This window comes from Phascolarctos cinereus, unplaced genomic scaffold (genome assembly GCF_003287225.1).
Source record: "Phascolarctos cinereus isolate Bilbo 61053 unplaced genomic scaffold, phaCin_HiC Scaffold_726;HRSCAF=1367, whole genome shotgun sequence".
Lineage (NCBI taxonomy): Eukaryota > Metazoa > Chordata > Mammalia > Diprotodontia > Phascolarctidae > Phascolarctos > Phascolarctos cinereus.
Window position 1 is genome coordinate 229022558 of NW_027556098.1, and position 19825 is coordinate 229042382.

At 36.0% G+C, this 19825-nt stretch overlaps 2 protein-coding genes across 7 annotated transcripts in view; one reads left to right on the plus strand and one right to left on the minus strand.

The window, feature by feature from the left end:
• Nucleotides 1-19825, plus strand: part of DPP4 (dipeptidyl peptidase 4) — a 296755-nt gene that overhangs the window by 159423 nt on the left and 117507 nt on the right. The gene's annotated exons all lie outside the window — the stretch shown is intronic.
• SLC4A10 (solute carrier family 4 member 10) overlaps nucleotides 1-19825 on the minus strand; it is a 373505-nt gene that overhangs the window by 52260 nt on the left and 301420 nt on the right. The gene's annotated exons all lie outside the window — the stretch shown is intronic.

The window sequence follows — 19825 nt, forward strand, 5'->3', positions numbered from 1 at the left end:
AAAAAAACCCCAAACAAATCAAAATCTATATAACAGATGTGCAAAATAAAAAATAAATCCCTGCATTGGCCAAGTCCAAAAATATGCATTTTATTAAGCATATTTAGTTCATCATCTCTATCTCAGGAGGTAGACAGTATGCTTCATCATTGGTCCTATTGTGGTATAAGAAATGCTGCAATGAGTGGTTTCAGAGAAATCTAAGAGGATTTATGTTAACTGATGCAGAGTGAATTGAGCAGACCCAGGAGAACAGTTTATACTATAACAATGTCATAAAAGTGAACTACTTAATAACTCTAATCAACACAATGACCAATTATGATTCTTGTTGATATTTTTTGAATGAAGTCCAAGATTTCATATTTTTTTGGCTGCTACATCACAATGCTCACTCACATTGAACTTGCAGTTTATTAAAACACCTAGATCTTTTTTTAGAACAACTGCTATCTAACCATGCTTTCATTATAGTGTCCCTGTGAAGTTGATTTTGAATTTCATCTTGCTGAATTTATCCCAATGCTCTAGGCTGTCAAGATTTTTGGGGGGTCATGGTTTCATTGTCTTGGGGTGTTATCCCTCCTCAGTTTTCGCCATCTTGAAATTCCATTTATGCCTTCATCCAAGTCACTGGATATCTTTAAACAAGTCAGTTTGGACTCAAATAAGCAGACTATATGTCTAGAAGGGAAAGCTGTGACTAGAGTATGGAGGACTTAAATTTCAGCCTGACGTGTCTGGTCTTTATCCTTTAGGCAATGGGGAGTCATTGAAGATTTTTAAACAAGTTAGGGATGAAACTTGTATTTCATTAAGGCCAATCTGGTAGTGGTTTGCATGATAAAGTGGTTGCAGGGTTAAATGACCATAGTCCAGAAGAAAGGTTAAAAAGATATATCAATAGTCTAGACATAAAGTGATAGGGGATCCAACTAGAGTGGTAGTAATAAGGATGGGAAAGAGAAGAGGGAAGAGAGAGACATTGAAAAGTGACTAGATATGGGCAAAAATGGGAAAGAAGAGACAATGATGACTCCTGGGTTTCAAGGCTGGGAACCTGGGAGATTAGTAGTGTCATTAATAAAAAGAGCCTAGAGGGAAAAAATGTTTGGTTCTAGATGAAATATGGATTTTTAATTTTTTTTTGGAGCTAGAAGAACATGAGAAAGTATTTGGGGTCAAGTAGAAGAGACAAAAAGATGACAAAGAAAGTTAAAGAGATGGGAGGCTAACTAGAAGGACAACATGGTATATAGTGGAAAGAGCACTGGAATTGTAATCAGAGGATGAATAATTCAATTCCAGCTCTGCTTTTGCTATGGGTGTTACTTTGGAAAAGCCAGTTAACCTCTCTGGTTTCCAGTTTCTTCATCTTCAAAGAAATGAAAAGCTTAGGCTATATAGCTTAGGCTATATCAGGATATCAAAGGTTCATTGCAACTCTAATTTCTAAGATCAGTGTCACAAAAGGCAAGTTAGTAAAGAATTTCAGGAAGGAGGAGATAGCCAACAATGCTAAATGTCACAGGTTCTTTGAGAAATCTGAAGACTGAAGACTCTCGATAAAAAAGGATCATTAGTAAGGGTAGAATTGAGGGTGGGGGTGGAGACAGAAGCCATACTGCAAGAATGAGTAGGTTAAGCAATGAGTAGGATGTGAGGAAATGAAGGTGGTAGGTGAGACCTCTAATTCAAGAAGTTTGGTAGTTAAATGAAGGTGAGAAATGGGACTTTAATTAAGGGAACAGAGGGTCAAGTAAAGCTGTTATGCTTATGCTGTTTTCATTATTTTTAATGGTCTTTCTACTTTCAATCTTTACCCCCTTTCAGTATTTCCTCCACATAGATTCTGTTAAAAAATGTCCAGTAGCCCTCTTTTACTTCCAGAATAAAATACAAACTACTCAGCCTGGTATTTAACGACTAGTAGTATGGCTACAATCTACTTTTCCAGACTTATTACGTATTATTGTTTCACAATTCAATGTTCCAGGCAAAATAAACTCCCTCTTCAAGAAGACTTGCCCACATCCTGTCCCATCTTCTTCAGCAGATTGCCCTACTAGCATACTCCCCGATGCTAACCTTCAATCTCTTTCTATCCACTGGCTCCTTTGCTACTACTTTCAAACACTCTCACGCCTCCCCCATCTTTAAAAGACCCTTGCTAGATCCAACCATCCCCACTAGCTATCATCAGATATGTCTCCTTCCCCCTCCCCTCTTGGCTAAACTCCTTGAGAAAGCCATATATACTAGGTGTTCCTATAGCTTTCTCTTGTCTTTCTCTTCTAAACTCTATGTAATATGGCTTCTTACTTTATTTCACTGAAGCTACTCTCTCCAGAGTCATCAATGAACCCTTAATTGCCAAATCGGCAAGCCTTTCTCAATCCTCATCTTTCCTGATCTCTCTTCAGCATTTGATCCTGTTGATCACTTATTCTTCTTGGATACTCTCTCCTCTTTAGGCTTTCATGCTGCTGCTCTCTCTGAGTTCTCTTCCTACTTGTCTGATTGCTCTTTCTTAGTCTCCTTTGTTGGATCTTCATCCAGGTTAGTCCTACTAGGTGTGGGTTTTCTCCTGGGATCTGTCCTGGACCCTCTCTTCTTTTCCTATACTATTTCACTAGGTGATAACAGCTCCCATGGGTTGGTAATGATTCCCAGATCTATACATCCAGCCTTTGTCTCTCTCTTGAGTGCCAGTCACACATCACCAATTGCCCTTTAGAGATCTTAATCTGTATATCCTGTAGGCATTTCAAACTCAACACATTCAGTTAAGAACTTATCTTTTCTCCCTAAATATTCTGCTCTTCACAATTTTCTTATTTTTGTCATGGTCTCAACAATCCTCCCAGTCATCCAGACTCCTAACTTCTGTGATATCCTGTACTCTTCACTTTCCCTCATTCCACTTATCCAGCAGTCAAATTTTATCATTTCTACCTTTATAACGTCTCTTGAATATAATCTGTTATCTCTGCTCAACAGCTAGTATCCTAATACAAGCCCTCCTTACCTCTCACGTCTCATATAGACTATTTAAATAGTCTACTAATGATCTCTTTGCCTCAAGGCTCTCCCCTTTCCAGTCTATCCTCTGTTCAGTTACCCATGTGATTTTCTTAAAGCTCAGATCTGATATCCTCTCTTGCATTCAGGGTGGAAGAGGGGAAGGGGGGAAGGGAACAGGCATTTATTAAGTGCTTACTACCATTTACAAATATTATTTCATTTGATCCTCACAAGAGCCTTGTGAGATAGATGGTATTATTATCTCCATTTTACAATCAAGAAACTGAAGTAGATGGAGGTCAAGTGACTTGTCCAGGGTCACACAGCTAGTATGTGCCTGAAGCCAGATCTGTATGATGATGACTATGGGTTCTCCAAGTCTATGCTAGCAGAGTGAAAGTACTGGCAGGTTCCCTCTAGCTAGAGAGGTCTGAAGTACTGCCTATATGTCTTGGGAGGGGGGGGGAAGGAGGGGGAAGAGTTACCAAGGTATTGGATTCAGAGTACTGGACTCTGAGTACAAGACCTTACTTCTAATCCTGCCTTGGTCACCTTCTAATTGTGAAGTTCTTAACAGTGCTGGCTCATAGTAAGCACTACATAAATGTTAGCTATAATAACAACAATAATAATTATTATAATAGCTATCATTGATACAGCACTTTAAAGTTTTCAAAGTGATTTACATTGGTTATTTCTAGTACCTGACACAGGATTCAAACTCAGGTCTTCCAGACTCCAAGTACAACACTGTGCCTCCTAGACGCCTCTACTTACTTAATAGCTGTGAGACACTCAGCAAGTTCCATCATCTCTGTTAGCCTTAGTGTCTTCAGCTGTAAAAGTCATAATAATAGCACCTACCTCACAGGATTATTGTGAGGATCAGATGAGATAGCGTATGCAAAGCACTTCACAAATCCTAAAGCTATATATAAATGCTAGCTGATATTACTGTTTGAGAAAGAGATAGCTTAGTTTAGGGACAGCTATCACCATATTGGCTTCAGGATGAAGCCTTTTTTTTTTTACCACTGTAACTATCAAGTTTGGATTGTATAATTATAGATTTAGAGTTAGAAGGGAATTGAGAGATCCAGTTTGACACCTTATTTTACAGAAGAGGAATACTGAAGTTAAATGACTTGCCCAAGGTCACACAGGAAAAGCAGCAAAGCATTATTTTAACCCTTATTCTCTAACTCTACTGTGCCAATGGAGGGAGTCTTCACATTGATAAAATCAAAAGTACTGAAGTGCCATCCATAAAAATCATTGAATATTTTTTTCCCAGTTAGACTAGAACTCATGACCGATGGACTCCCATTTGCTTTGTGAAATTTTAATTTCCATGTCTCTTTGCACAGTATTATGTAGAGGACTCCTCCTTTTCTTCTACCTTTCAAAGCTCAAAATCCTAGGTTTAAGATGGGAAGCTTGGGAGAGTCATTGAACCCTTGCTAGACTTTGATTATGTATTTGGCACAAGTGAATTGTCCTAAGAGGGTGCTTTACATGTAGTGTTCATGTAAAACCATGAACATTGTTGTTCTCTCCTACAACTGCACAGATGATAGGTTTCCTCTCTCCTAGAGGAGATTTATAGGCTCTAGTGTTATGTAAGAATTTTGAAAAATGGCTATGGGCCAATCTATTCCAAAGCTCAGCCAATGGCTGTGTGCCCATAATGGTTTCAGGAAAGGCCATTGGCTTTTTGAGATTGTATGTCCTAAGCTTTTAATTGAAGATAAGCTAGCTTCAGAAATAGAGATAAAAATCTCTCTTCCCTGCACTTCCATCTATGTTATTGTGTTCTGTCCAAAACTAAATAAAAGAGATGGAATTAATATAAGAGTGATGACATAAGAGTTGAGCTGGGGCAGAGTTTTCTTCTGTTAGCTCCAGTATAAATACTGTCTTATATGCCACCAATGATAAAGTAATGTCTGCCACTAATGTAACTGGAATGGAATAGCCAGCCCATCTTTACCCAAGACACAGCATTACTTTGCTGGCCAAATTTTAAAACAACACCAAAAGACATCCATAATTTGTACATGGTGGTATTGTTTGATGCCAGATCTGCCAAACAGAAGCCCCACTATTCGTTACTGTCTGGAGAAAAGCCAGTTCCTTAACACACAGCCATCTTGATTGCACAAATGGCTACAGGGTGATTAGGTAAGCATCTTAATTAAAAGTCCTAGCCTAGGAAGTCATTGCTTTTATTTCAAGACATAATGGAGGAGATGAATCCTCTTATTAGGGAAAGGCCCTTTGTTGTCTTCTCTGGAAGAGAAAGTTGAGTAGAACTACTGTCAATGTGTCATTATCACTGGCTTTAGTCCCTGGATGGCATGACGCTTTCCATTTGCTTTTGTGACTATTATCAGAATCTTCCTATTTTGGATGAACAGTTCCTTTGTAACCTTTTCCAAAGCCTCTTTTGTGATAAAAATAGTCACTTTAGTACTCTACATTACATTTGGTATTAGAACGGGTCAAAAAACCCTTCTAATGTTAGTGGTTAGCACTGTTAGACTCATTATCATCAAATGGTGTTCTGAATTGCCCATATGTGCATGCACTATGGTAAAAAATAAAGCATGGTCCTTGGAATTCCAAATACTTACAGTAGTGGTTCTCAGATTTTTCTCTCCCTTACAGAACAGTATTCTTTGCCCTGAGAAATGGTGATACACTGGATATTTAAGTTGGCAAAGAATAATGGTTCCTAGGAAGTCAGGTCTCAATTCATTAGCCTGGTCTTAGGATTCCTTTGCCTCTCTTTCCTCTTGAGCTCCTCCTTTCCTCTCCTCTTTCTTTACTCCCAAGTTTTTCCATCAAATGAGGTGGGTTTCTGCCTCTTTATATAGAATTGCTATATTGACCTTCCCCACACCATGCAGGAAAAAACAAACAAACAAATGTTTTTCTCTGTTTGGGCTCTGAAGGTTCATAACATTAACTGCAAAATCAAAAAGAATTGAATTTATGGTGGAGGCCAAAGCATAGAGTTTCTAATTTGTGGAGTTTAAAATGGATGTGTGGTGGGCAAAAACAGTGGCACAGAAGTATGCCATGGTCCTCCCTTTGAGAATCACCTCTTACAATCTCCAAATACAGACTATAACATGCAAGAAGAAAAAGCTTCTTTGCAAATTCTCAAAACATGGCAGCAGAATATCACTACTACCAGCACCAACACATATTAAATATATTAGAAAGAGCTGTCTTGCCTTCAATTTCTTTTCCAAATTACATGACCATTGGAGACATCACTATTTTCTTGATCCTTCAGACTCATCATTTTGTAATGATTCTCAAGTCTAATCTCTCTCCTCATCCGCCTGTCCCTCTATTTATCTACCTATCCATTCATCCAGCCAGCCATATATCCATTTATTCTAGAATATTTTTAAGCATTCTCATCTGCATAGCATTGCAGTAGGTGGGATGAGGACTAAAACAAACAGAGGATACAGTCTCTGACTTCAAGGGACATCCAATTTAGGGGAGCTTTTGACATTTTCCTCTCTACATCTGGCCTGTCCATAGTTCTGCCAATACTGACTGTCAAGTCAACAAAAATTTATTAAGTGCCTACTATATGCCAAATACTCTGCTAAACACTGAGGATAGAAAGGCAAAAACCCAACAAATAATCAAATCAAAACAAAAAAAATCCTACTTCCTGCCCTCAAAGAGCTAACAGTCTAATCGGGGAGGGGGGTGGGAACACAAAATGCCAAACAACTATGTACAAATAAGATACATATAGGATAAATTGAAGATAATCTCAGAGGGAAAGAAGTAAGGTCTGTGAAAGGCTTCTTGATATATTTCATATATACGTGTATATATATTTTATATATACATGTATATATATTTCATATATATATGTATCTGTGTGTGTGTACTCATTTTCTTTCCATTTTACTAGTGAGAGAACAATTTCAGGCCTTAGTCATTTCCTGTATAGACTATTGCCTTCTTGATGGACTTCCTGGGATCATTTCCAATATATCTTATATTAAGTTCTTCTCGAAAATTTGCATTTGCCTCCTAGTCACCTGTGATAAAGTCCCAATTATGAGTTTTGCCATATTTTGACAATGGTCCCCAACAGTTACCTCCCACACTAAGATTTTGTGATTACTTAACTGTTCCCATCTCTTACTGTGACATGCTTATGAAGAGTTTATATTAAGGAGTTAAGAAAATGGAAAAACATGGAGATGTGTTGTACAAGCAAAATCAATAGAAACAGAATGCACAAACAAGCCAGGGTATCAGAATTCCTACACTGAAAGAAGACTATTTACTATTCTCAAAATATATTTTATCTTGCCTAGTCCCTGAAAATTGGCCCATGCCTTTGTCTTCACTTGCAAAATCAGGGCAGGTTCTCTGGAATGTGATTTGGACACCAAGACTTCTTCTGTCTCCACACATGGTATTTTCTGTCCTGCATTGGATCTGAACTTCCTGCAATCAAACCCACTCTTTTGGGTTAGGCCACTATTAACTGATTTACTCAAATTCATTCACACAAAGTTATGGCAGAGCCAGAATTAGGATTCAGGTAATAAAACTTTATGTTGGTGCTCATTCTTTCAAGTTAGGTATGATAATGGATAGAGTGTTGGACTTGAAATAAAAAAAAATCTGAGTTCAAATCCTATCTCAGACATTTACTTGGCATGTTACTCGGGACAAACCATTTAACCTCTCTTGGCTTCAGTTTCCTCATCTGTAAAATGAGGATGATAATAATACTTTACAGAGTTGTGAAGATCAAACTGAGTAACATATGTGAAGTGCTTTGTAAACCTTAAAGTGCTATATAAAACTATAAATATTAAACAAAGCCACTGCCTGATTTCCTTAAAGGAGAATAGATGCAGAACTCTAATGTGATATAGCATAACTCATCTCTAGACAAGGCTCTTCCTCCTTACCCCAGAGGCGACTGCCCATGTGATGTGATTTTAGTGGTGTGCTAGGATCCTGCATACTTAGCTACCCTTGGTAAATTTTGGATACTCCTTATTGTAGGAATCAAATATTTGGAAAAGGAAGTAATAATTCATCACTCCCAGACTTAGCTCTTGCCAGAAACAAGGTAATGAAAAGTATGTAGAAAGCGGGGCAGGAGAAGGAAGTGAAAGAGTCCATGTAACTGGACTCTTAATGGGGTTAGAGTTGATGTGTTAATTGGTTTTCTGAACTCTATTTTCTCCTTTAAATTTTTTTTTGTTCCAAGGGATCTTGTCAGATAAGGGAGAGGAGAAGGATACATTTGGAAATAAAGGTAACCTGTCAAAACGGATCTGTCCCTAAAAAGGGGTAGTACATCCCACTCCACACACCTCAATGAATAACAGATTTGCATATAAAAAGAAAACTATAAAAAGATGGGAGAATATGTCATAATGCAATTATCTCAGCTCTGGAGAAGAAATGCATTCTTCTTCTTAAACAAGTAAAAATAATTATTAGGGACAAGATAAATGAGTTTGGTTATATTAAATAAAAATTCCTGTACAATAAATCATATATAACAAAATATTAAAAAAGAAAAATTGATGGAGAAAATATTTGTAGCAAAAGCCATTGATAAAAATGCAACACCTAAAACGCATAAGGAACTGCTGAAAGTTTATAAGCTTTATTCCTAATCTGATCCACAGCAAAGGATATTAATAGGGGAAATGTAAATTATTGATAAATATTTGAAAAATACTCATCCTAACTTTGAAAAGACATAAATTAAAACAACTTGGAGGTGCCACCTTATACTCATAAAATTGGCCAAAATAATTAAAACCAATGAAACTTAAAGTAGGTGAGGTTATGGAGCAACAGGTCCACTATTCATCGCTTTTGAAACTGCACACTTATAGAATTTTTCTGTAATGCAATCTGGCAGCACACAGCATAAGGTGTTTTTGCTCTTCTGTTTTTAGTTTTTCCACATAATTTAAAAAATATCTATTGATATTTTGTTCTTTCATCACCATTTCCAAATATATTGCTCTCCCCTCCCCAACACAAAGTAAGCCATCCTAGGTAACAAAGATTTTTTAAAAGAGAAAAAAATAGTTCAAAAAACCAATTACATCAATCTGTGTCTGAGAGTATATACAATTTTCCATAGCCATAGTCCCCCACTTCTGCAAGCAAGGTTTTCAGTTGCATTTTCTCTGGTCTTCTCTAGGGCCAAACTTGCTCATTATAACTAGAGTGTCATTGTTTTGTTGCTGTTCTTTCCATTTACATTGTTGTAGTCATCATGCCTATAATTTTCGGCATCCTGCTTACTTCACTCAGCACACAGTAAATGTTACTAAAACACTCAGACCCTTTGTCTCAATCATTCTATTGTGGACAATATACCTGGGTTATACTTTAAAAAGAATCATCTGTCCAAAATTTTTCATAGTAGCATCACTTGAAATCCACCACTACCCCTCAAAAACATACCCCAAACCTGAAAACAACCTAAATTTATCTAACAATATAGTAATGATTCAATAAACTGTGTTACATTAAGGTCATTGAATACAATTAAGATCTACAAGTATGAGGAACATAGGGACATCTGGAATGACTTTTATGAAATAATGCAAATCAAAGAAAGCAGGACCAGAAAAACAGTACCTACCATCTGTGACCATGTGAAAGGAAAGATGAATGGGTATGAATGGTCAAAGCATCATGAGAGACTTAGAGGATGTGGCTGAAAAGTTATTGCTACGTTTTATTATTCAGTGAAACTATATTAAATGCAATGAGTTGTAAACTATTCTTTGTAATAAGGGATGTTTCTCTGAGGGAGCAATGGGGAGAGGGATAAATATATGGGAAAATGAAAGTAACAGAAAAACAAATTATATCAATACATTTTTTTCCAAACTAAAACTAGCTGCTAAGTTAGTCACATTGTAGTGATGTTTAACATTCTTACAACAAATCATTTTTTAAAGTGGTATCCTTCAAACAACCAATCAGGGATAAGCAGGAATAAAGAAGATGCTTTTGACACTTAGAGGAGGGAGGGATTGGTTTCTGGCAAGGAAGAAGGTAATTACAAGTGACCTGGCTAAACTGGAAATAATGAGAAAGGCATAAGGACACAAAGGACATATGCTCTCCCTCATGGCCACTCTTTACTCTGGAAGCCACGTTAGAGGAAACAGAAGCCATATGGCAGGGGCTGTGTGCTTCTTCTCAGATAGGCAGAGAAGCACCTAGATTCACTTCTCTTTTTATGGGAGGCTGCGCAATCTCATGCTAAGCTACTTACAATCAGTGAAGTCTAGGATAATTACATTCCATCTTTTCTACAAGAATGCTTATTAAAAAATGCTTATGAATTTGTGCTTCTAAGTTATTGCTGACAACCATGTTCTCAATTAGTAGGTATTATCTTGGTAGGTTTCTGCCATTTATACTTAGCCAGAAACTTCTCTGAAAGCTCATGTGGTTGTTAAAACTTTAGTATTAACTTTCCCCTCCCTTTTAAGCAGTTTTTTGTGTGCTAAGTGGATTTGACCCAGGGGATTTGCTGGTAAATGTTTAACAACCAGCTTTCCAGGGAGAAAAACATGTGCTCACAGACACAATTTTCAGTTTAATAGGCATTATTAACATGTTCTCTATATCACTTTCATAAATCTAGACCATCCACAAAACAATAAATCAAGGCCTCATTTGTAGCATTTGCCAGTTTCCAAGGGGGAAATGCTCAAACTGAAAACTTCACAAGTGACTCTCACACCTGGCTCAAGCTGGCTCCAGCACACCCTCCCAGTACCCTAAGCAGCCTCTAGTTAAATATGCTAAGAGTTGCTAGCTGACAAAGTTGTGTTGATTGTGGACTAAAATCCTTTCTGTGAGCATTGTGGGAAGCTTCAGGTCAATATGAAAGAGATGAATAAATTCAAGATCTCTTTCTGCTAAGCTTTGATAGCTTGGACTGTCTTTGATAATCTGGATAACACTGGATAAAAGGTGAGATGGTTTAAGAGTGGAATACTAAAAGACAAACTTCATTCTCATAGTAATCTCTTTATTCCATATTTATCTGTGTATATGTTGTTATAGTTCTCTCCAGTAGATTGCAAACTCCTTGAGGACAGGGACTATCATTTCTAATCTTTGTGCACCTAGTGTTTTGACCCCTAGGTCAAACCCACTTAGCACATGAAAAGTTGCTTAAAAGGGAGGGGAAAGCATTTAGTGCACTAATGCCTTGCACAAATAAATTTCCTTTGACTCTGACCTTGAAAGTCTGCATACCATAAAAAGGCACTGGGGTACTCATCTCTGTGGTCTTGGACAAGTCATTAGAGCTCAGTTTCCTCATCTGTAAAATGAAGGGGTTGGGCAGAATGGTCTCAGTGATTCTTTATATCAATTCCAGTATCTTATGAACAGCACATATTTGTGGGCAATATGTTTGTGAGCATCAAAGAAGTGACTGCATGGTCTATTAGCATGTCGCTTCTAACTATCGAGGTACTGAAGGGGAAGAGTGTTCTAGAAGGTGGTTTGGGTTTTGTATTGTTTATTTTATTGGTTGAGGGTAGCAAGAGGACTTATTCTGACATGGGAAAGTCTTTTTAAAATAAATTTCTTCTATTTCCAGAATGTATTTCTCTTTTAAGTGTTTCCCTTTTTGTTAAACCTTTCCAGACAATCTACTTCTATTATTGAATACTTAGTAACTTTGGAGGCTTGCATACATAAACAGAAAAAAAATATGCTGAGCTACGTGAATAATGGTTGGTTCTATGACTATCTAGGAAAGCTGATGTTCAACACAGTTAGCAGTTTAATTCTCACCATTAAAGAGAGTTTTTCTCCCTAAGGAACTTATTAGTAATAAACACTCTCCCGCATTCCCTTAGCATTCCAAAGCATCCCAAAGAAACTGACAATATTGCCAGTTACAACATTGTGCCCAGTGGGAAATTTGCATCAGTATCTTGCAAAGAAAGAACCAAAAGGAGGAAAGCTATGAAATTTTTTTGAGATCACACAGTGAGAATAGAAAAGACAGTAAAATTTACCAAAGGATTTACAATGTACTCATACCATGATTGCATAAGATCATGTATGCCAATACTATTTGTTTATAAAAACAACAACAACAACAACAACATTTTTTTCTTAAGTGTCTGCTGCATGCCAGACAAAGTGCTGGTGCTAAAAGAGATGTGAAACTAGAGGACACATATTTTTGCCTCTAAGGAGCTATTAGATACGCCGTCTAGTGGGGGCATTGGACATATACCCAAATAACCATAATATAAATTACAAGATGTCTAGGAGGGGTCAAACAGAGTAGTATAAAAGTATCAAGGACAGTGGGATCAGTTTTTACTGGTGTACTCCACAGTTAAAACTGGCAGTAGATAGAACAACACGGTTAAGTGGAAAGAGCTCAATTCTATTGGCACCGGAAACCTGGGTTTCACTTTTAGCTATGTTATTGATTGGTTCTGTCACTTTGGATAAGTCATTTAATCTCACTGCTTTGTTTTTCTCATTTGTAAAATGGTGTCTGTCTTGTTGTTCTCATAGAGTTTCCATTAATATAAAGTACTTTCATACATATCAGATTATTTTGAAGATGTCTAAGTGTTATATACTTCTCTAAACTGAGGACCATGGGGGAATTTGATCCTATTTCAAATAACATTTTAGCAGTTGAAATTGATAAGGCCTCTCTAGAGAAACTAAAACACAGTAATTAAAGGAACCTCAAGTGGCTATGCACTCCATTTCATTGCCCCTAGAAAGAAGGAAGTATCATGGTAATACAGGATTTTGTAGAATAAGGCAAAACTACATAGCCTCCAGGGTCCCTCCCGGCTCCAGCTCTATTACTTCCATGTCTGATGGTGATCTTGTAGTCAGGAAGAACTGGGTTTCAATTCTACTTCAGACACTTAGTGTATGACCCTGAACTCTCTGAATCTCAGTTCCTCATCTTTAAAATGGGGATAATTATAGCACCTACCTCACAGGGTTATTGTGAGGATTGAAAAAGCACTTGTAAAAGTGCTTTATAACAGTAAAATGCTACATAAATGTGAACTATTAAAATTTTCTTCCTATTAATAAAAAAAAATCTTAGAAAGAAGATTTTACAACTTCTTTTGGTAATATATACCAGTATTTCACAATGATATGTTAGATGAGAGGTTAGAAAGAGAAGGAAGATAACTGAGACTGGAATATATAGCAGGCCAGTGTAGGAAGAAGGAGAACTGAGGAAAAAGTTTCATAAATGGTCATCTCCCTTAGCACTGGAATCATGACTAAACTCTGTATAGTGCAATGAGCTCAGTGTTTATAGCATTATAAGGTCACACCAATTTAGAGCTGGAAAGTTATGTTGGGGTTAGGTTATGGAGGGCCTTGAATGTCAGTTATACTGTGGTATAATATAATATATATGTATATACATATACATTATATGTTATATACATATATACATTATATATATACTCACACATTAATGTGTGTGTGTGTATAAATGTTAGATCTTTATTTGGTATAGGATTAGGAGCCACTGAAGATTTTTGCGTAGAAGAATAACTTGACCAGATATATTCATAACAAAGACTATTCTGGCTGCCATACAAAAGATGGATTGGAGGGATGGGGAGATAATGAAGCTGGAATGTTTGTTTGTTGTTTACTGCAATAATCTAAGTGGGTGTTAATCAAGTTTAATAGTATGGTGGCAATGGTAGGAATAGAGAAGTGAGAATGGATGTGAAAGATGGAGAAGCAGAATCAAGAGAACATAGAAACTAATCAGATAAGAGAAACAAAGGAGAGGGAAAGACACAAAGATAATCTTAGAATTACAAACCTGGAAGACCAGATACTTCAGACAGAAATAGTGAGGTCAGAAAGAAAGAGGGCTAGGGTGAAAGATCATATGCTTAATTTTTGGATTACTGAGTTTTTGGTGCTGGTCATAATCTAAATTTAGATGTTCTTTTGACAATTGGAGACATGGATCTGGTTCTCTGAGGACATCAAGAAAACCAGAATCCTCAGAAGGGAGGTCAGTTCTTCCTTCCTTCCTTCCTTCCTTCCTTCCTTCCTTCCTTCCTTCCTTCCTTCCTTCCTTCTTTCTTTCTTTCTTTCTTTCTTTCTTTCTTTCTTTCTTTCTTTCTTTCCTTCCTTCCTTCCTTCCTTCCTTCCTTTCTTTCTTTCTTTCTTTCTTTCTTTCTCTCTTTCTCTCTTCTTTCTTTCTTTCTTCTTCCTCTCTTCCTTTCTTTCTTTCTTTCCTTCTTTCTTTCTTTCTTTCTTTCTTTCTTTCTTTCTTTCTTTCTTTCTTTCTTCCTTTCTTCCTCTCTTCCTTTCTTTCTCTCTCTTCCTTTCTATTTCTTTCTTTCCTTCTTCCTTCCTTCCTTCCTTCCTTCCTTCCTTCCTTCCTTCCTTCCTTCCTTCCTTCCTTCCTTCCTTCCTCTCTCTCTCTCTCTCTCTCTCTCTCTCTCTCTCTCTCTCTCTCTCTCTTCTACCATCTGTCTATGTATCTATTTATCATTTATGTATCTATCATTTATGTATCTATCATCTATGCATATATCTCTCAATCATCTATGTATGTATCTATCTATCATCTATGTATGCATCTGTCATCTATATATGTATGTATTTATTATTTATGGATCTATAATTTATACATATATCTATCAATCACCTATGTATGTATGTATCTATAAATCATCTATTTGTATCTATCATCTCTGCATATATGTGTTTATCCATCATCTATCATCTATGTATGTATCAATCATCTATGTTTGTATCTATCATCTATGTATGCATATACCTATCATCTAGTTATGTATGGATCTATCATCTATGTATGTATATATGTATCCACCTATCTTCTATGTATGTATGTATATAGCATTTATGTATCTATCACCTTTGTATGTATGTATTTATCATCTACATATCTATATATCAATCATCTATGTATGTATGTATCTATAATCTATATATCTATCATCCATACACACATATGCATCTATCATTTATCTCTCTATGACAGTCAGCTACATAAAAGGAATAGTTGAATTTGTGAAACTGAATGAGATTTTGGGGGGAACAAATGTGGGAGATGACTAAGGGCAGAGCCAAGGACAACAGACATATGAAGTGGTCAGAAAAAGGATGAAGAGCCGTTAAAAGAGAAAGAAAAGAGACACATGGGAAGAGAATTAGGATAGTGTAGTGTTTCTGAAGATGATGGAGGACAAGATATCCAGTAGGAGATAATAAACCATATTAAAAGCTGAAGAGAGGCCAAGGAGGACGAGGACTGAAAATACCACCAAATATGTCAATTAAGGAGTCAGTGGTCATCTTTAAAAGAGTAGTTTCAGTAGAGTTGTAAAAATGGAAGTCAGATTACAAGAGACTGACTACGAGTTGCTTATAACTAAGAAAGCATTCAGTAAAGAATAATGAATTTTCCTGTAGTCTAACCTACCAATTCAACAGCATCTACTTTGGGATGTAATAATTACATTCCTTAAGCCTTTTTTAAAAAAAAAACAGTATGTCTCACAGGGATCACTTCCCCAGTTTTCTAAATGAAACTGAGACTCAAAGAAGTAGTGACTTGCCCACAATCATATAGTTAGTAAGTGTTAGGGGAGAAAGTCGAACTTCAGTCTTCTTAATCCCAATGTTATCCTGCATCTTGCCTCCTTTATGAACCACTCTTGAAACAACAATCTTTATGAACTCCAGGAGAAATGGTCTTCTTAGTTAAAAAATGTTTTGCTATTTTACTTATTTTAAAAAAAGCATTATCAAGAAAGATATAATTATCTTAATTGTAAGAGAGATAATAACAATAGCTAACATTTATATAATTATTTAAGGTTTGCAAAATATGTTATGTAAATTAATTCATTTGATCCCCACAAAAATCCTGGGAGGTAGGTACTATTATTATCTCATTTTACAGATGAGGAAATTGAGGCATGGAGAGGTTAATTGACTTGCTCAGTATCATAACACAACTGTGTGAGAGAAAATTCAAACTCAAGTTTTCCAGTCTCCCAAGTCCTGTGCTCTATCCACTGTAATATCTAGCACGGGAAGACCTATTCTATGCTACCTTATTCCAACATTAGTCTTTAAATAACTATCTAGTGAGTGGTACTGAAGGGTTTTTTTTTTGGCATATACTTATGCAAAACTACAAAAAATAATCACATATATTCTATAAAATGCCACTACCTAAAGAGAATATCTACTTTTTTTTCCCCCTGAAGAAACATAACAAGGCAGGTAGTTTGGGAAGAAAGGCATGAACTAGAGTGCAGAATTTTTTTAACATTGTCCTTTCTTCATTATTGTGAAATCAATATATTTGTCTTTAATCTCACCTCTTGTTTAGAATACCCAAAAGGTAGCCAGTTTATATCCCGTTGTCCTCGAAAAGATTTCACAGGGCCTACTATTTTGCAGCATCATTTTATTGGCTTAAAATTGCCTTAGGCTGCATAGTCTGGCAGCGAAGGGCTAGCTAGAAAGACTACTCAACCATAAGCACAAAGAAATGGACAGGAAGTCCAAATCCTGGTACTCTCAAAAACTTCATTTGGTTAGGTTTAAGGAAACTCTACGAGAGGCACCAGGAGTGCATGATGGTAAGAAAGAGGGCAAAATACGAGCAGTTAGATTGCCTTCCCAGAAAACAATTTAATTATGCAGATACACTGCTCTGAATCACAGAAGGACAAACATCTAAATCACCATGCATAGCATAGCAGTGTGTGACTCCACTGATTCTACCATAGTGTCTTTAGGGTAGATTAGTTAATTTTCTAGCAGAGCATACACATTATCTTTTGCAGAACATATCATAGCTAACTGTCCTTAATCAAACAGACAGACCATGCTGTTTCTGGTACAGGGATTTCAGGTGGCCAGTATACCACATCCCAATTGCCCATATGCTTTATGGAAGCTTCTCTCTCCTTATTATGGTTAATGAGCAGGAGGTTGCTACATAACTGCATTATGGTTGAATACCCTCAAGTAATGGCCCACAATATTCAGTGCCACAGATTGGTATTGCTGGTTTCTAGGTTTTGAAGTCTCCCTAAGAAGTAGTAACAAAAACACAGGTCTGGCTTTTAAAGCACAAGTCAAGAAGGAAATGCTACGGATACACTCATAGGATCTTACTCAAAAGCCAAACCACACCATGTACATATTTTGGAGTTTCAACACATATCTATCTCTAGAGCTATCATATCTTCTATAAACTTATCCCTTTTATCTGAATCTCGAGGAATTTCTGCCTTCAAAAATACATAAGGATCTCCAGGACTTCACTTGAGCCTGATCCCACTCAGCTAACTTAAACTCCTTTCCTTCATTCCATCTACTGATGAAATTTTGAATGAACAGTCTAGATATACGCTGACTCCATTTTCTCTCCCCCCCCCATTCTTCTACCTCTGCAACATGGATTCTCTTCCTACCCTTCTACTGAAGCCATGCTAGTTGAAGTCACCAGTAACAGATTTCTTGCCAGAATGAATGGCCTTTTCTTTTCCTCATACTCTGTGATCTTCCCATTATCATTTATAATATTAATATTTTTGGAAATTGCACAATTCATTTGATGACATCAACTGCTCCCTGGAAAAAAATAGGTCCATCTTTTCAATACTAATATTCTGCTGGTGATATGGTATGGCTAGGAGACATGAAAGAATTCTCTGAAGAATTGAAACACAAAGGGTAATGGAAAGTTTCCAATGGTAGGTCACTGTTTCGATCAAAAAATTTAGTATTTATCTAGTTATTGCTATAGCAAATCTTAATTCTGCTGCCTGACTTTTAAGGTTCTTAGAATGTGACACTACTCTACCTTTTTAACCTCAATTTCTATTGCTGCTATGACTATTCCTTAAAATACTTGCTTTGGCCAGGCCAATTTCCTCTCTATCCTTTCCATACATGGTTTATATTCTACCAATGTTCTTTTGGTCATTCTGTTTCCCATATCTGGCCAGATGCCCTCCTCCTCTAAGGCTCCATGCAAATCCCATTTTCTCCCTAAAACTTTCTGTAATTCCCTGAGACTTCATTCATCTCCCTCACTTTTTGACTCCTACTTAAGTCAGTTATACTGTAAAATGGGTCCTATAATTGTATACTAAACTTTGAATCACTTAATTCAACAAACATTTAATAAGAATGCTGCCATGATACAAAGACAAAAACTGAAAATCTCCACTGCTCGCAAGGAACTTATAGATAATGCTCACTATCTTTGTTCTTCACCCAATGGCTTTGCACAAAGTAAGCACTTAATAATTTTTGTTGTTGTTGTTGTTGAATTTTGTTATTGAAAGCACCAGAATCAATGTTATTCAAATATTTCTTCTGCATCCATTATCCTCGGCAAAAATCTAAAAACAGTGAATTCTCTTTCTCTAAGCTGTATAATGGGTTTCATCTACTTTATTTCTTCTGAAAAAATGGAGGTAATAAACCACACAAATAGTATGGCATATCAATTCAGTATAATAATATATTATTATATAATATATAACATATAATAATGTGTAAGAATAATAAATAATATAATATATAAGAATATATAATATATAATAATATATAGTATAATGATATAATATATTATAATAATAAATAATATACAATAAAAAATAATATGATTATTATATGATATATAATAATACAATGCAATATATAATATATTATATTATATAATATATAAATAATATAATATATAATAATATATTATATAAAGTGTCTGGTGAACCGATTATAGCTGCTCTAACAACTCAAATGCTACATGAAAATTTTAAGATGATAAAAATATCCAAAAAAATTAAAAAAAATCTTAACATAGTTATTTGAGTGGTTATAACCATTGTACACATACAGGTTCAATGGATTTCCTGATCATTGGCACCCTAGTAGCAAAGACAGCCATAATTTTAGTTCAGTCCTTAATTATACACTTTAGCATTGTTATTGTGAACTAGTATTTCAGCTCTTCATAAATGACAGGAAGACATAAAAACATCACTTTTAAATGTAAAAGTGAATCACGATTCAGTGTTATTTTATTTCTGCTTTAATCATATCATATATTTAAACTCATTGGTTCTTACTGAGCTCTGTGACTTTTTTCCCTCATTACCATAAACATTTAAAATTTTTCATTTTCAATAATCCAATTCCTGTTTCAACCTAAAATCAGGAAAAAAGGTAGCAGGGACATAAGAGGACAAATGCAATATAACAAATTTTGTTTATTTCTTTTCTTTTTAGTATAAAACCTCACTAAATAAATCCGATAACAAAAACAAAATAGAAATAGTGGCAGTATCATGGAGTCAATAGCATCCTGGACTTGGAGTCAGGGAGATCTGGGTTTGAACTCCACCTTTGATACAACCCAGCTGTATCACCCTGGGGAAGCCATATAACTTCTCTGGCCCTCAGTTTCCTCATTTCTAAAATGACAGTGTTGATTCAAGGACCTCTTGGTTCCATTTTAACTCTAAATCTATGATCCTATGATGAGAATATAGTTTGTCATCAATCCATTTAAGAAATTCTGGGAAAATAAAATTGCAAAGTTCTAAACCGAGCCATATCTTGTCATTTCTAGATTGTCAGATTGTTTACCTCCAGTAAGCACTCGTTCTGCTCAGTTCTTCATAATTCTTGTGGCAACAAAGAAAGTCATTAAAAAAAAAGAAAA